Source organism: Panthera onca, chromosome B3 (assembly GCF_046562875.1).
Source record: "Panthera onca isolate mPanOnc1 chromosome B3, mPanOnc1 haplotype 2, whole genome shotgun sequence".
NCBI lineage: Eukaryota > Metazoa > Chordata > Mammalia > Carnivora > Felidae > Panthera > Panthera onca.
This window is the reverse complement of record NC_138344.1, coordinates 103,368,412-103,383,203: the sequence shown is the minus strand read 5'-3', so window position 1 is coordinate 103,383,203 and position 14,792 is coordinate 103,368,412. Positions and strand designations below refer to the sequence as shown.

General features: G+C 41.5%; 1 pseudogene; it reads right to left on the bottom strand.

The window, feature by feature from the left end:
* Positions 1-326: 326 nt before the first annotated feature.
* LOC132669757 (large ribosomal subunit protein P2 pseudogene) lies at positions 327-686 on the bottom strand (annotated as a pseudogene).
* Positions 687-14,792: the final 14,106 nt, after the last annotated feature.

The window sequence follows — 14,792 nt, the reverse complement described above, 5'->3', positions numbered from 1 at the left end:
CATTCACCAATTATATGTACTCTAGTTTTAAAAAGTTTTTATTTATTTAAGTCATCTCTGCACCCAGTGTGGGGCTCAAACTCAAAACCCCAAGATCAAGAGTTGCATGCTCTTCTGACTGAGCCAGCCAAGCGCCCCCAGTCACACGTACTATAAAACAAAAATATATGTACTCTAAATGCAGTGGGGTTTCCCTCCAGGGCAGGGATCCTAATCCTTTTCTGTGCTTTGGACTCCTTTGGCAGTCTGGTAATGTTCGTAGGCTGCTGAGAACACTTTTTTAAAGTATGTATGTATGTATGTATGTATGTAAAAAAGGGATTTGTTTACAAGACAGCGGGACTATAATGGAACAAGTCAAATCCCGTGTCATTGTCCAACTCCTCTAACTCTTCCTTCTCATCCTTCTCCTCTGCTGCAGCTGGGATGGAACCAGCAGCAGGAGCTGCAGATCCTGGGGAGGCACGGATAGCCACAGCCCCACCAGCGGTCACACTGGCCAACTTGCCAATACCCTGGGCCATGATGTCTTCAATGCTTTTTCCAGTCAACTCACAGATGACCTTGTCAAGCAGGTCGTCATCCACCTCAATGCCCATGCTGTCCAGAATCTTCTTGATGTCCTTGGCACTGGGGGGAGGCATTGCCCTAGAGGACGTCAGCAGGTAAGAGGCAATGTAACACATCTCCTGCGGTGTCAGAGACTGAAGGTTTTTTTTTGTTTTTGTTTTTAAGCAGGCTCTAGGCCCAACCTGGGTTTTGACCTCACAACCCTGAGATCAAGAGTCACAGACTCTTCTGACTGAGCCAGCTAGACACCCCAGAACATTTTTAATGCATTAAAAATAACAGAATTGCAAAGGAAACCAATTAGCTGAAATATGGTTTATCAAAATAGTAAAAAAAAAAAAAGTTGTGATATAGTAATAGGTGCCTTTCTAAATAAATAAATAAATAAGTAAGTAAATAAAGTTTTATTTATTTAAGTAATCTCTACATCCAAGGTGGGACTAGAACTCAGACCCCGACATTGAGTGGCATGCTCTATCGACGGAGTCAGCCAGGAGGCCCTGTGCCTTTCTTTTTTAATGCCTTAAAAATAAGATCTAACAGTGAGACTAATAATGACTTTAATTCTGAAGTTTTGATGGGCCTAGACAATATTTTGAGATATCTGCAACTGAAATATGATGAAAATATCTGTGATCTCTCTCTACTCAAGACAAAGTCACAGGTGTTGCTTAAGATACTGAAGTTTGTTGCCTATATTCATAATGGAAGAAAATGCTAAATTTCTCTAAGAGGTGAGTGCAATTAAAGGTGTGATTTTTTTCCTTCCATCTAAGTTCATGGCCCCTTCCCCCAGAATTCTATGCACAAACACCTTGTATATGTGCATGTGGGGATTGGTCCTTTGAACTTCAGATTAGGAATCCATGTTCTAGAAAGGACAGATTTTCTGCCTTTTGAAGAGGTTGTAGTGCTCAGAGATAGAAGTCAGCCAGATGGAAAAAATTGTCCCATGCACAGAAATGGCACAAAATCAGTGGCAAGAGGCACATGGTTAAGGAGTATAATTAAAGGGAGAGAGGAGGAGGAAGAGGAGAAATTTAGCAGCATTCGAGCCTTGCAGCAGGTAAGAAGTTCTTCCTTTGTGGAGTGGACCCAGAGATGTTCAGAAGAGGATGGGGAAAGAATACTTGGAAGAATGCAAAAATGTACATGCAAGTTTTAGCAATTGGAAGAAATTCTGTAGCTGTCCCCAACAGAAAGAACCACATTGTGATGTTACCATACTGAGGAGCACAAAGGGATCTGTGCCTGCGACTGTCAAGTGATGGCAGAGTGGGCAGCGTCCCCATCTTCCCGAATCGGTGATACATGGCAAGGGTCATAAAACCCACTACCCTCCATCTACTTCAACTGATTCAAATGAGAACAAACAACACAGTGTAAACCTAACCTAGTATATATCTTTATCAATTTTGAAGAGATAGGGAATCCAAAGTTTGGAGGCACAGGTAGAATTTTGACCACTGTAAATTATAAATGTGTCATTCCAATGGTATCAGATGCCACCATTTGGCATTCAAGCACACTAAGATCCAATCCCTTTTTTTCTCTTAGGGTCTATGTATCCTTTTCTCATGCACTTTATATTCTTGGCAATTAGACCTATCAAAATTCTGTGCCCGCTTCCATTTTATTCTTTGCAAATCCTGACACCAATAATGCCTTTTATTCTATCGCAATCCCTGAGTCCTACCCATCCTTTAAGGCTCAACTCAAATTCTGCCTCTTTTTTAGCATTGTATCTTTCTTTCTCTTATGGTCAGTAACTCTCTTTGTTGATTCTATGGACAACAAAAGTTGTGGCCTTTGGAGAAAAATTATACTAGAAAAAGTGCCCAGTGATGGAAGGAAAAGCAGAGTAGAAAGTTAAAAAACCCCAATTCTTAGGGCCCTTGATAGTTCGATATCAATAGACTACATGAGTAATAAAGTGAACGTGGAGTATTAACCAAGGTTGTAAATATAACTGCACAGTTATCACCCTAATGGTAGTGATAGGAGTACAAATAAAATGTGGCAAGTAAAAATATGTATATTTGGTTAAGAAATTTAAACATTTCCAACAGAAGTGGAGGGGAAGTATAAAAAGATGCATAGTTTATCAGCTTGGACTGAAATGATCAGAGGTACCTCCTTACAAAGATGACTGTGGTAGTAGCTGAAGGATGGATTGTAGCTCAGAGAGATTTAAGGCAGAAAGACCGGTTGGCAGCCATTTACATAGCCCAAACTAGGGACACCTGGCTGGCTCGGTCGGTAGAGCACGAGACTCTTGATCTTGGGCTCATGAGTTTGAGCCCCACATTGGATGTAGAGTTTACTCAAAAGCAAAATTAAAAAAAAATAAGTAAATAGTCCAAGTGAGATATAATAAATACCCACTTAAGACTTCAAGGTTTGGGGCACCTGGGTGGCTCAGTCGGTTGAGTGCCCGACTCTTGCTTTTGGCTCAGGTCATGATATCTCAGTTCATGAGTTGGAGCACCGAGTAGGGCTCTGCGTCGACAGCACAGAGCCTGCTTGAGATTCTCCCTCTCTCTCTCTGCCCCTCCCCTACTAGGACTCTCTCTGTCTCTCTCAAAATAAATAAATAAACTTAAAAAAAAAAAGACTTCAAGGTTTCACCTCTAGGTGCCTGGGAGTACAATGACATCCCTAAAAGGTAGAAAGGATTTGGGGGGCAGGTGCCAGGTAAGAATGGCTTGGGCTCTAAAAACTCCTGGGGTGCAGGAAAAGTGAGACTTCCGATCGAGAAATATACATGAAATGCCTCTGTAGACTGAATTAGTAGAAGTAGAGTCTTCCGCTCATAACTGCAGAGCTGCACCCAGGTCTGGGTTCACACTTTATGAAGGACTTTGAAAAACACGGTGACTTGCAAATTCTCTCCGTTGAAGAACATTGGAAGAAATTTGGAATACTTAATAAGTAGGGAAGATATAATCACTGTCTGTAAATATGTGATACACAGAAAAAATAAAGAAGGAATTAATTATATTCTAGAGTGAAAGGTAGTGGGGTGATGGTAGATGGAGTTACAGTGAGAAGAATCGGGGCTTATGCTAAGAAATAATTCAGTAACACAGAGAGTGACCAAATAGTGGGAAAGCGTTGACTTGCAGAGGTGTCAGCTCTCCATCTGTGAACTAGTCAAGCAGAAACAGGCTGAGACTTTGGTTATGTGTTTTGTAGAAGGAATTCCTGTAGTTTAAAGAAGGGAGGTTGAATTACCGATGTTTAAGATACCTTGCGACTTTGAAGCCATTGGTTTCTGTTCACCAAAGGAACCTCCTATCCTGGAGGGAGCGAGCCTCACTTTGAGGACATGGTTGTTCTTTATCTACATATATCCACTGTCTAGTGCTGTGTTTAGCACAGAGCACTGACGTTCAGTGAATGATTGTCAAATGCTGAATGAATAAATGGAGGCAATTTCAATTCAACTATGAACTGTGAAACATGAGTCAAGGCAGTTAAGCTGGGACACTCCGGTTTGCAGTTATCTTCAACAGGAAAGTCTCATTCTCCTAAGTTATGTGCTTTCTTTCCCTCTTCTTCCCTGATGCAGACTCACTTATCAGAAATACGAGAAAGTTTGATCATAATGGAATGTAATCATCTTATCTGGAAAGTCAGAACATGCTTTCAGGGTAGCAGAAAATTAAGAGACTTCAAAGTTGCATTTGATTTTTATTTAATTAGTGAGATTTAATTAATTAATTTAATGAAAATTTGAAGGCATAAAAACACCAGTGGCTATTAAAAGTTCTATAGCTAGAAATATACTAAGGTGCCTACGGAAAAAAACAGTATAGAGTCAGCTTTCACAGCTCTGAGGCAGTTGAGCATCATGTGATTGCCCTCACATTCTTGGGAATCATTTGACATCGCAGGTGGTTCTCCCAAAAGATCCAGTTTCTCACCTATCCTTTGATATTACTTGCACACTGATTATAATGCCCATAGTTGTCAGTCTACGTTAACGCAGACTTTCAGTGCAATTGACGTGGGGCTGAAATTTATGGTTCCCAAGGCGGAGAACGGTCCAAACATAGATAGTGCCTGGGATGCAGGGAGATGTCTCTTCTCACTGGGTTACCTTCACAAACATTGTGTGGAAGAGGTACAGATCAGATTCTGGAACATGTCGTCCTATGTGCAGCCATCATCCAGATATGAAATTTAAGGCTGCCTTCTCTCCTTAGGTTTATTCTGGAGCCAGTGAGAACTTCTATGTGCTTACAGAGAAAAGAGGGGCCTAAGTATTCCTTATGTGGAGAGGAGGCAGGACGTTGCTTTCTAGCACATTTTGGGCGGCAGAGTTATCTGCTGACCCCTGACTGCTAAGCAGCCCTGGACACTTCTTGGTGCATAGCACACACTCAGGTCAGCGTGGTGCATGTTAATGAATGTTGTCTTAGAGATTGCACGGCTGCAAAGAGAATTATTACATCAGACGTGGGTAGTTGTGACTGTAATGGGAGTGATTATAAAGGAAGTAAATGAGGGAGCTGCTGCAAAAGTAAAGGTTTCTTATCTGAACAACGTAATAATTGCAACCACACAACTGAGTGCGAAGATAAACAGATTCCGACATTAATGTTAACACTGTCTCACTGGCCTGAATGGAAACACATTCAGTTGTCATTTGATTACTTTTCATTAATAATAAAAGAAAAACCTACGTGCCTAAAATCCTCTGCTGTATTTGCATTATCGGTGTTGACATTACGGATGGACCAATCTGCTTATTCATATAATTCACCTTAAATTGCCCTATCAGAAGAGGCTGAAGGAAGGATTTCTGTGAAACGTAGGACTATACATGTGCTTGTGTACGTGTGTGTGTATTTATGTTTGAGGGATGGCATTAATCATATGAGACATGGTTTTAAAAGCTCAAATTGAATGTGCTGAAGGTTGCATAAACTGAAGAGTATAAATATTCTAGTAGAAACTAAAGCCTTTAGCACACCTGTCCTTGGTAGTTTCCACCTGAATACCCAAAACAAGCACACAAGTTGAATGTACTTACGGATCCTCTTCTATCTTTTTTCTTCTCCCATCCCCAACCCCATTCACTTTGAATCAAAGTGTATACAGATGGTTAAAGGGAGAACTTGATCTAGTAAAGGATTTTTTTTTTTTTTCTCTCCACGCATGTTGTCTTTACACTTTAGGGAGTTTCAGAAAGCAGGAGCTGGAGTATTTCTCATTGGCCGTCGGGGATGGGCAATTCAGTGAACTGATAATGGCAAATTCTAAGAAGAGATTTAATTCATATGGTCAGGGGATTTAAGCACAATGGGCTTCTTTCTCGGACAAAATTCCCGAGATAGTCACTGACATCCAAATTTGACCTCTAATTAATTTTAAGTTCATTGAAAATTTGGCCTGAGGGGATGCCAGAAGGGACCCAAGTGTTCATTCCCGTTCAACTACAGACCTGAGGAAGCCGTGAAGCCGCTAGCTTTACCCCTGGAGGACGGAGTGCAATGGGGAGTAGAACAGAAGCCCATTTAAGAGTGTTCCAGTAAATGTTTACCTTAGATGCACGTAGTTGTCTCGTTCTGTCTTTATAGGTGTAAGATCAGCATGCTCCAAGTAAGCTTGCAGATCACCCGGAGGGCTTGAGGAGCCACCGCGAACATTCCTTTATGAGTAAGGATATTGTAGAAATGACCAGCTTAAACACAGCTCACCGTGATGCATCACATTTAAAAAAAATTTCTTGGCAGAGGTTTTAAGTCAACACTCAAGAACTTAGAAATGATGAAAAAGAAAAAGCTACCCTGATGATCTCCAAAGCAGAGATAACCAGAAAAAACCATGATGGAGATTACTTTCCTGACATTTGCACTGATATTCAAGAGGCCTAAAGGGAGATTAGGACTCTCTATTCGATGGTCACAACCCTAATCTCAAGAGTTGACTCAAGCCCCACTCAGGGCAAACTCTCTGAAAGAGCAGGAGACAGGAAGGCAAAAGTGGAAACACCTGTTGGTAATTTTCCCCAAGCAACAATTTTTGTCTTTCAAAAGACCAAAGCTAAGCTGAATTTTAGTGTCGAGGTTTCCCTTGTTGGAAATAGAGCAGGCCAGTAGCACCTTTAAACACTTCCCTGTTTTTCCAGCAGCCGAGGGAGGTGAAACCTGCAGAGAGCATGGAGAGGGCGGCACTAGGAAGGGCCTGCAGAGGTGCTTCATTAACCCGATTAAGCAGGTGGATGGAGAGGGCCTCGCTGATAATTTACACCTTGCTAATGAAGCGTGTGACTCTTAATCTCCTCCAAACAAGATACACTCATGAAACTCTGGTGTAAGGAAAGGGGAAATTAATTAGGTGAAAAAACTATGAGATTATAGCAGAGGGATCCCTGCAAGGCAACTGTAACCTGGGTGGTTATTCATTTTAGCCTTTCTGAAATTAATGGCTGAGCTGTCAAGTAAACAAGGTGCAGTACCTTTTGGGCTTATAAGAAGTTCAAAAGCAGTGCCTCATTATGTGTCTGATTTTATATTTTATGGGATGGCTTAGGAAATCACTGTGATGGAAATGGTGGCTCTGGTTTCTAGTGAGTAATTTTAATATATTTGACTGTAGCACAGCCATTTATGTAGTAAGAGTGTATAAAGAAGATTCACCTGTATATTGCCTATAATTTCAAAATATTAACTTGCAAAGTAATTCTTGTATGTAATGCAAGATGTGAAGGTTTTGTATCCTGAAGAGAAACATTTTATTTCATGTTTATTTTATTTTATTACTTTTTTTATTCTCCAGCTTTATTGAAATACAATTTACATGCAACATTGTGTAAGTTTAGGGTGAACAACAGTGTTGATATTACACACGTATATTGTAAAATGATTACCAGCATAGCATTAGCTAACATCTGTATCATGTCACAGAACTGCCATTTCTTTTTTTTGTGGTGAGGACATTTAAGACCTATTCTCTTAGCTTGTTTCGTAAAACACTTAAAGGATTAAACTTATTACATGAATGGTATTATTAAGTTAGTAAAACAAACGTAATGACGGTAGCTAATATTTATCAAGTATTGGGATGTATCAAATACTAGCTAAGCACTTTAAATTCACTAACTCATTAGCCCCCCTGTAGCAACTCTATGAGGTAATCATTTGTTTATAGATGAGTAAACTAAGGCCGAAGAAATTATGTGATTGTTTACATCATACCAAGTGTTTTCTTGCTTGCTTGTAAATAAAATACACCAGACCTTAAAGCCGGAAATTAATTTAAATGGTGTTTACTTCAGCGGAGTTGTCACATTTTTGGTCAAGTATGGAAATGACCTAGATTTCTATATCAATCAGAGTTATTGAATACAATTAGAATACAGAGTTCAAAGAATACAGTATTTGTGGTGAGCTAGATCTGGATTCAAGTTTACTGGCATTTGCTGTGGTCTTTGGCAAGCTCCTTAACTTCTTCAAGTCTCAGTTCCTTCGTGTCCAGAATGGGGGTAATGATTCCTGCCTCATGAGAAGGAAATGAGTCTTACCTAAGATATTCCGCATGATACATCTTGTACACACTCAGGGTTCACACATGTTGCTCTTTACACATTTCACTTTTGGGGGGGTCTACACCAGGCTTCACGACAGATTCATTGGGCTAACTCAAACCTGTAGTTACTCAAAGACCTGCAAACCATTTTAACAACAGCTTCTATGCTCTGCCATATCTAAACCAAACTCCTGTTCCGAGGCTTCACGGACTCTCCTCTGCCTAGCTCCCATCCTGTGTTCTAGGCTGGGTAGTGTTTTCACCGTGCCTGTCCCTGCTTCCACCTGAACACTCATTACATTCTCCCGCTTTGGAATGCCTTCCTTTTTTCTTTCTGCCAGTCCAGATTCTATTCACCCCATAAGACACAGCTCGGTTCCTAAATTCATCCACCCACCTACCTGTCTAGTCTAAGAACATCACTCTACCAGGTGTCGAGCACTGGGCCAGGTCTCCAGGATCCAAATGAGGCAAAGTCCCGAGCCTTGAGGGACAACAGACGTGGAACCAACATTTCCATGACAGGGAAGAGCACAAAGTCCTTGGTACAGTGACAGTGAGCAGAGCATGTTCAGTGCTACCTGGTGTTAGGGTGACATGAGAGGAGTTGTCTCTCAATGTGGACGAGTTAAGGAAGGTGATTTCAGGCAGAAGGATCTCAAAGACACGAAGCTGGGAAATGTCAGCACGTTTAGGGGAATGTCAAGTGCTTTAGTACTGCCGAGTTGGGGGCTGTGTGTGCAGAGCTAAGGTTTCTGGGCTCTTTTCTCTGAGCAGTGGAAATGCCATAGATCCTGGGAGTTTACCTTCTAAATGTAAATGGTGGATTATAGGAGAGCAAGACTAGAGACAGGGAAATGAATTGCAAGTCAATTGCTAACGTTCGGCTGAGAAGTGATAAGCATGCCTCCAGGGCTGTGGCTGTGGGGGTGGCAGGAGGGCAGAAAATAGGAAGTGATCACTGAAACAGGGTGATATATATAGTACATGCTAAATAAACGTTGAATACGTGAGTGGCATATATGCTTTTGTGGTTGTTTTTCTTCTCTGGTTGCAATTTCTTTACTTAGCCCTCTAAAGATATTAATTCTATAATTGGAAGTCTTTTTTTTTTTTTTTTTTTAACCCCCTGTTCCCTGCCTCATGTCTGTTTCCTCTGAGTTCTGTATTTCCTTTGTTTGGTCTCCATCTTTAATGGCACGGGCTTCCTTCAAAAGTGGAATGGTCCGGCGTGTCCATTCCTATTTAAACTGGAGGTACTCGAAGCCAGTTGGAAGCTCTGTGTGCATGGGCAGTTTTGTTGACTACTGGGGTTCACTGTCAGATGATTGGGCGTGACCTGGCTTTTATATTTAGGGACCCTAAGTTTTCAGATTTTCATCAGAGAAGAATTCAGTTTCACCAGAGAAGAATTTCTTGCCTCTAGGTATGAACAAGGCTGATGTTCAGCTGGGACACACTAGTGCAGACACACTTGTTGTTAAAATAATGAAACTCTTATTACTGGGGTATAGAGCCACTGTCCTGAGCTCTCAGACTGCCCTTTACTTTACCACCCTGACCCTTCTGAAACCCCACTTCCCACAACTAGCAACTATAGGGTTAACGCCTACAAGATCTAACCTCAGTGCTAAAGCCAGCGTTCATTCCAGTTGGTTGGTGTCTGTGCTATACTGGCTGTATTTGACATATGAAGAATAAGGCATAAACGTCTTATAATGCATTTACTTGCATAAGCATTTACTTGCATTCTGGGAGAGCAGGAGAGGGAGGCTGGGTGGTCCTGATTCAGCATGCAAACTGTCAATCATCTTCTCTATCTTTCAGTGGAACGTTTCCCCCTTGTCCTCCTCTTTGTCTTATGAGCCCATGTCCATGGCCAGAGCCCCCCGTGGTCCTTTTTCTTCAGAGAGGCACTATCCTAACTTCTGCTGGTCTGAGGGAGAACTGGTCACTCAGCTCCTGTATGAGCAACCACATATAGGATGGCATTCTTCGTGTAAAATCCCCACCCCAATCTACTCTTCAATTATATCTGGTGCTTCTAAATCCTGACCCCTTCTTGGATTCTATGGCAAGTATCTACTTGCTTTTGTTTTGTTTTGACCTTTCCCTTCTGCAGGTGCTGATGACTGTACTTTCTCTGCTTTGCTGAGTCAATTACTGCCTGGCCATCTGCTTTCCATCTTCCAAACTTTGTGGACACCTTGGCACTAGCTTCTCATGGATATTGATGAATCCTGGGCTCTCTTTCAGTCACTTTGAGCCTCTTGAAAGAAAAATGTTATATTAATTAGTCAAGACCTAATAGTTTCGTGGAAAAGAAACTAAGCAAAAGTGGGAAGAATATTTCAGGACCCAGGGATTTTCTTTTGGATTCAAGGGCATGCATGCCAAAGGCGTTTTTGAATCTGAAGTGCAAAGTCTCTAGGTTTTCTTCTCCTCTCCTCTCTCCTCTCCTCTCCTCTCCTCTCCTCTCCTCTGGCTTTTTTTACTCAATTCCTTCTAGCTTGCTTTCTCTCTGACCACCTCTATCTTTGTGGTCCATGTGGTAGAATATGGCCTACCTGCTGTGATTCCAAGTACTAGTGGAATTTGCTGCCACTCTGACCTAGTTCCAGAATCTGAAGAAGGAGGTAACTGGCCCAGCTTGAGATAGGTGACTCCCCCATCCCCAATCCAATCAATGAAGGTCCAGGTGGGTCACGGAGTGCAAGCCATTAACCATGTTGGCAGGCAAAGTGGGCAAACGGTTTCCAGAACTGAGGGAGCCACCGCAAGCTAGTCAGACACACCAAAGGGTGTCAGCTACAACAGAGGGGAAAGTCAATTCTTTTTCTTTTTTTTTTTAGGCTTGTTTATTTTGAGAGAGAGTGAGCACAAGTGGGGGAGGGACGGAGGGGGAGAGAGAGAATCCCAAGCAGGCTGCGCGCCATCAGTGCTAATGCGGGGTGGGGTGGGGGGGGCTCGAACCCATGAACCATGATGAGATCACGACCCAAGCGGAAGTCGGATGCTTAACCAACTGAGCCACCCAGGCGCCTCAGGAAGTCAATACTTTACTCCCCTCATTTCCCTTACACTGCCTTCCTCTAACTTTGTTTGGCGTGGGGGAGAGGTAGGGTCAGACAGGAGATGTTTACAGCTGCTTGGGAAAGTTGCTGCAGCTGCAGTGGGGCACCAGACCTGGAACCCAGACAGCTAGCTGCGGCAGGGGCCACGCTCGGTGAGGCCTTTTGCCGCTCGGCTGTGGGACTGTCTCCTGAGGGGAGCAGCCTATGTTCCTGGTGTCTCTGCCCTGGAGGGCTCTGATCTGTTGGCCAGGGGGCCCGGGGCAGCTGCTCTTCATGTCCTGGGGCCAAGACCTCACATCAGTTGCCTTTTTACTTCCCCTATTTTAAAAGCAAAGTATTGGCCAAGATCTGCTTGGGGAGTTTTTCAAATAAATACAGCAACACACCCCCCACGGACTGTATATCAAGTTCCTCTGAATATTACATGGCGAGTAAAAACTTTATGAGTTAGAGCCCCATTTCCCAAGTGACAGAATTCATTTTTCTAATGAAATGTTTATTGAATAGGGCAAGAGAAAGCAAGCACATGTGCTACTTATGCTAATCAGCATTTGATAAGTAGAATGCAATTTTCCCTTTAATCAACCTAGTGCCCATCATGTTCAATTAGTAATGCACTGGTGACAGTCCACGCAGGGCTGGAAGGAGAGGAGCCACAAATGCTGTTCAGGGATCTACAACTGCTGGTTCTACACCACCCAACGCCACGCAAATGACTTCAGAGTTAAAAGGGGCAGAACTCACAGCCCTGCAGTTCATTTCCAGTCCCTCCTACAGATAGAGGGGTCATATCGCATGTATTATGAAATTCCTTTGGAAACGAAGTCCTTTTGAGATGAAGTTATGTGAAGTTATTATGAAGTTATGCTTTTCTACTGAGCAGCTTTATAATAGCTTTGAATCACTGAAATAAAAAGTACATTTCGAATGACGCTCCATTTAAACATTGGGCGGATGCTAACAGCAAAATTGGAAATAAGGGAAACAGAGACGGATGCCCTTATTTTTTATTCTAACGTTTCAGGACTTTAGAATGGTCTCTGGTGCAAATCTGCACAATCTCCTAGAGTGGGTGCTCTCCCCGTGTGCAGGGAATGGCACTTAGTCACTTCTCCAAACGGTGGTGTCACTATCCTACTGGTTTTCTCTGAAATGAGCCCGGAATAAACGCAAGTGTTTATTTCAGCTGTTAATAAATAAAAACAATAAATAATAAATAAAACTTACTGCACATTGTTTTAGAGATGCAACATTCCCCTGTACCCGTTTCACAAGACAGACTCTGTAAAGAACTCCTTGACATTTGCGATCACTCCCTCAGTGATGCTGAATTTATGAGATAGTGTCTAGATAAAGTTTAGAGTGACCATTTTATTTAATGTTTAAACGTGTCTTTCCTTGCTGTTGGTCTTAGCATCTTAAAAAATAATGTTCATTAAGCTGTTCCACAGGGGTTTTTTTTTTTTTAACCTGAGGTGCAGAGATTTGGATTAATCATACTCTCCAGTTGTCACACAGTCATCGACCCCACCTGTATCCCCGTATGTCCTCACCCTCCATAGGCACTGTCTCTAATGCAGATCATGTTTTTCCTTCGATATGCATGGATTCTTGGAAAATATACACTGTGAATTTTTTCTAAAAGATGTATGATTTAAAAATTTTTTAAATATTTATTTACTTTTGAGAGAGAGAAAGAGAGAGAGAGAGAATGGGGGAGGGGCAGAGAGAGAGGGAGTCACAGAATCCGAAGCAGGCTCCAGGCTCTGAGCTGTCAGCACAGAGCCTGAACCCGGGAACGGTGAGATCATGACCTGAGTCGAAGGCAGGCACTCAACTGACTGAGCTACCCAGGTGCCCCAAAGGATGTATGACTGTAATATAAATAAGTGGTGTTGTGCTATGGATCCCAATCCAGTTCTCATTTTTCCCTCCGTGCAGTTTTCAAGTTCTGCTTGAAATGAACATTGTTAGATGTTTACGTACGTCATGGCTTTTGACTGCCACATACTGTTAATGTTACAGGCATCTACTTTGAAATCTCCATTGTAATGAAAATGTGCCATGAATGGCCTTGTACAGGATCATTTCTCTCAGGTATATACTGTAAATAGTGTCAGATCATATTGTAGCTTAACTGTACTTAGGTCTATACTCCCACCAGCAATGTATGAGGATTCCTGATTCCCCAAATAGTCCAACACTTGACATTATCTAACTTTTCAGTTTTGGACCAATCTGATGAACATAAAGTTATTTTAGTGTTGCTTTAATGTACACAGCTCTGGTTATTAGCACTGTTGTCTATTTTTTGGTGTATCTATTAGCTCTTTCTATTTCCTTCACTGTGAATGGAATATTTATATCTTTGGACCATTTTCCTATTTGAGTTCATGGTTTTTTCTTTCTGACATACAGGAGTACTTTGTGTCATCTAGAAATTAATATCTCATTGGTTTTACTTAGGACAAATATCTTTTTTTAATATATCTCCAATTCATTAACTTTGTGGGGTCATTTGTTGAATAAAAATTACTACCTCTATTATTTTTTGTCAAGTCCATCAGTTTTTCCTCTTAAAAAAAAAAAAAATCCTTCCTCACCCTAAGCTCACAAAGATATTCTTCAACAGTTTTCCTGTATTAGTTTTGTAGTTTTATCTTTCACATTGATATCTCTAATTCTTTCTTGAAGTTCATCCTTTTAGGTTAGAGAGCAAGTTTTACTCTTCTTGATATAGTTAATCAGTTTTCCAACTCTGAATCAGTCTAAATGACCATGTTTTCTTACAAGTCAAAACCACGGTGAGATACCAACTCACACCTGTCAGAATGGCTAAAATTAACAACTCAGGAAGCAACAGATGCTGGCAAGGATGTGGAGAAAGGGCAACACTTTTGCACTGCTGGTGGGAATGCAAACCGGTGCAGCCACTCTGGAAAACAGTATGGAGGTTCCTCAAAAAATTAAAAATAGAACTACCCTACCACCCAGCAATTGCACTACTAGGTGTTTATCCAAGGGATACAGGTGTTCTGTTTCGAAGGGACACATGCACCCCAATGTTTATACCAGCACTATCGACAATAGTCAAAGTAGGGAAAGAGTCCAAATGTCCATCGACTGATGAATAGATAAAGATGTGGTATATATACACAAAGGAGTATTACTTGGCAACCAAAAAGAATGAAATCTTGTCGTTTGCAACAATATGAATGGAACTAGAGTGTATTATGCTAAGTGAAGCCAGAGAAAGACAAACCTAGTATGATTTCACTCATCTGTGAAATGAAACAAAACAAAAGAACATAAGGGAAAGGAAGCCAATATAAGATCAAAACAGACAGGGAGACAAGCCATAAGAGACTCGTAAATACAGAGAACAATCTGAGGGTTGCTGGTGGGGTGTTGGGTGGGGGGGGATGGTCTAAATGGGTGATGGGCATTAAGGAGGGCACTTGTTGGGATGAGGGCACTTGTTGGGATGTTATATGTAAGTGATGAATCACTAAATTCTACCCCTGAAGTCATTATTACACTATATGTTAACTAACTTGGGTTTAAATTAAAATAAGAATAATTAATTAGTTAATTAATGACCATCTTTTCTTC